The sequence below is a fragment of the Cebus imitator genome, unplaced genomic scaffold (genome assembly GCF_001604975.1).
Source record: "Cebus imitator isolate Cc_AM_T3 unplaced genomic scaffold, Cebus_imitator-1.0 Scaffold20, whole genome shotgun sequence".
In the NCBI taxonomy this organism is placed as follows: Eukaryota; Metazoa; Chordata; class Mammalia; order Primates; family Cebidae; genus Cebus; species Cebus imitator.
Genome location: NW_016107335.1, coordinates 6,450,480 through 6,454,239, shown reverse-complemented (window position 1 = coordinate 6,454,239; position 3,760 = coordinate 6,450,480).

The window sequence follows — 3,760 nt, the reverse complement described above, 5'->3', positions numbered from 1 at the left end:
GGTTTCACCATGTTGACCAGGATGGTCTCGATCTCTTGACCTCGTGATCCACCCGCCTCGGCCTCCCAAAGTGCTGGGATTACAGGCGTGAGCCACCGCGCCCGGCCCAGGACTCCCTTTTCTAATCTATGGAGACCATTGTGACTCCATCTTTAAAGTTCTTTCTAGGCCTAAAGTTGTACAATTCGCCGTATTTTGGCTGCAATAATTTCCTAGTCTCCTCTGGCCATTTACTCACTTTTAATTAAACGAGTATAACCTGAATGCAGCCTTGTAGGAATTACACAGAGTCGCACTGCTACTTTTCCAGACATGTCCCTGTATCAACCAGCCACCAGCCCTCTCAGTCCCTGCACAGCCACCAGCCAGCCAACAAATATTTATCAAGTTCCTAACAGGAGCCAATCAGTGTTGGACAATAAAGAACACAAACAGACCCTGCATCCAAGGAGCTTACATTTCAGTGGCGGAAAACAAACAAATGTGTAAACCGATACATCCATGGAATGATTTCAGGTACTAGCAAATACCAGGGAGAAGATGTGGGTGATGAAAGCAGCCATGTGGGGAGCCAGGGGAAAATCTTCTAAGCATGGGTGGCACCTCTGAGGATGGGGGGACGGCAAAGTGGCCGGGGCACAGTACACGAGGGGAAAGTGTAGGAAGAAGGAGTGAGTGCCCCGATCACGCAGGCCTGTGAATTTTATTCTGACGACTTTGCTCTACGTGTGATGGTAACTGGATGATCTTAAGGAGGGTTGTGGAGAACGGTCACGCCATCGGCTGTGTAGAGGGGTGGGCTGGAGAGCGGGGTGGGGGACCACACAGTCACCTTAAGAAAAGTTCTCGTTTGTCTGGGCTACTGTTAGCACTGGAGACGGTTTGTGTCCCAAACGATTTGGGACACACAGCACACAAAGGCCGCTGAGTGCAACTACAGAAACTCACGGGCTGGTCTCGTTCTCCACTAAATTCTCAGCAATGCTGCTAGGTTTCCTCCTGGCCCTGCTCAGGACACTCAGCACGTTCTCCCTGAAAGCCTTCTACCCTGCCTCTTCCCCCTTCCCACCAGGCGTTAGCTTGCAGCTTCTGCAGAGTAAAAGGATGCCACCCACCTTTGGGGCCACGCTCCACTTCGTGCAGCGTCCGCCCTCCGCTGGGAACCTTGATTCCATGTTTTCAGGCTCAGAGGCCGTCCCTGGGAGGCTCCTCTCTAGCCCCCACCCAGGTCCAGGCCCCTCTTGCTGATGTCATCTGAGCTGCTGCTCCTCCAAGGGGCCTTCTCTTTTTTTTTTTTTAATAAAAATTTTTTATTTTCAAAATTATTTTTAAATTTAAATTTAAAGAGTCCCATGCTGTCACCCAGATTAGAGTGCAATGGCACGATCTCGGCTCACTGCAACCTCCGCCTCTTGGGTTCAAGCGATTCTCCAGCCTCAGCCTCCAACATAGCTGGGATTACAGGACAGAGCTTGGGAGTGGCAGCTAGCTGTCTCCGGGCTCCAGGGAAGCCAGAGGTGCACAGTGGTCCCAAAGTCAGCAAAGCCCTTCTTTGGGCTAACTTGCCAGGGAGCTGAAATAAGAGGAGAGAGAGTCTCATGTGTCCATTTATTAGAGGGTTACCGGTGAGGATTAGGAGGAATGGCTGCAGGGAAGACGAACCAAGGAGAGAGAGGCGAGGGCGTGGAGACTCAGCTCGGAGGGCGCGAAGGGAAGGCAGGAAGCAGCTGCTGGGTTTTAGATTTGGGAGCCACTTGGCAAGTTCCTGAGATGAGGTGAAGGAACCAACAGAGTTCAGGAAGTGGCATGTGCGGAAGAGAAGGCCCCATGGAGTGGCTCACGCCTGTAATCCCAGCACTTTGGGAGGCCAAGGCAGGGGAATCACCTGAGGTCAGGAGTTTAAGACCAGCCTGGCCAACATGGTGAAACCCCATCTCTACCAAAATACAAAAATTAGCCAGCCTAGAATCTTTACATCTTTCACCTGGTCTATCTTTTTTAACCTCATCTCCTACCATTTCCCACCAAGCACGTGTGCCCACCACCTGTTGGGAATTTTCTGAAAATGCCATGCTTCTCAGAAGCACAGGCGAGATGAATTGCGAGGCTCTTATTTCAGCTTTCCGGCGAGTAAGCCCCGTTTCTGTGAGAAGTGCTTTGCTCACTTTCAGGACTCGATGATGTACCTCTGGCTTCCCTGGAGCCTGAAGCCAACCGCACTGCCACTGTCACACTCTGCCCTTCACCTGCGCTGCTGTTCCCAGGGTCCTGGGCTTGCTTCTTTGATTCTTATTAAGAAATCATCGGCCAGGTGCAGTGGCTCATGCCTGTAATCCCAGCACCTAGGGAGGCCAAGGTGGGCGGGTCACAAGGTCAGGAGTTCGAGACTAGCCTGGCCAACATGGTAAAAACCCATTTCTATTAAAAATACAAAAATTAGCTGGGCGTGGTGGCGCGTGCCTGTAGTCCCAGCTACTCAGGAGGCTGAGACAGGAGAATCACTTGAACCAGGGAGGCAGAGGTTGCAGTGAGCTGAGATTGCAACACTGCATTCCAGCCTAGTGACAGAGTGAGATTCCATCTCAAAAAAAAAAAAAAAAATCATCAAAAAGTTCGAGGGTGACAGTAGCACATTAAAGGGAGCACAGTCCCTCTGAGTATTGGATGCTGTGACCGCATAGGTCACATGCCCAGGACGCCACTTTGCTTCTTTCTAAACTGTTTGGCGTGCTGGAAATGACCTTTCCTATGTTGCCTACCCGGCAAACTTTTAGTTACACTTCTGGACCGGCATAGGTAGCTCTTAACTGTTTGAGGTAGTCACTAACCCTTACAGAATGTGTTGGGGCTGGGCACAGTGACTCATGCCCACAGTTCCAACACTTCAGGAGGTCGAGGCAGGCGGATCGCTTGAGGCCAGGAGTTCAAGACCAACCTGGGCAAAACCCATTTCTACAAAACAATACACAGAAAATTAGCTGGGGATGGTGGCACGTGCCTGTAGTCCCAGCTACTTGGGAGGGTGAAGTGGGAGGATCGCTTGAGCCCAGGAGGTTGAGAGCCAGTATAGCACCACTATACTCCAGCCTGGCAACAGAGTGAGACACTGTCTCAAAAAGAGAGAGAAAAAAAAGAGTATATTGGAAAGTATGGGCTGCCCATATGCATACAACGTAAGGTTTGGAATACAACTGAAGAGACCTCATATGCTCTCTGATGCCCGTAACCGGAACCTATAGAGGCTCATGAGCCCAGATTAAAACTCTCACTTGAGATTCAGTTCAAATGTCACCTTCTCTGCTAAGCTTTTCTGGCCCCTGCTGGGCAGGAGAAAGCACTCCTTCCCCTGGCGGGCCTCATCCACCCCTTTGTTGTTATAATAATCATCATAAATTATGGATAACAGTCACTGTTTCTAGAGGGGCCGCCATCTGTTAGACACATTTCAGAACTCACTGTGACTTGGCCCATTAGGTGTCTTATCACCGTCTTCACAGATGAGGGCCTGAGGTTCAGAATTTAAGGGCCTGAGCTTAAGAAAAGGTACAGGGTCCCTGAAGACTGCAGAGTGCACCTCATGGCTGTGACGCCCCACCCTCAAGTCACCTGTCCTGCTAGAGTGACTGATCTCATAGCCTGAGCCCTGGGAAGGTGCAATGATCGTGCTGTGTTTATTTCTGCACTCCCAGAGCCTTTCCAGATGGTTGCTACTAAATGAATGATTGGGGATTAATACTTGACTTTACCCACAGGTCTTTTT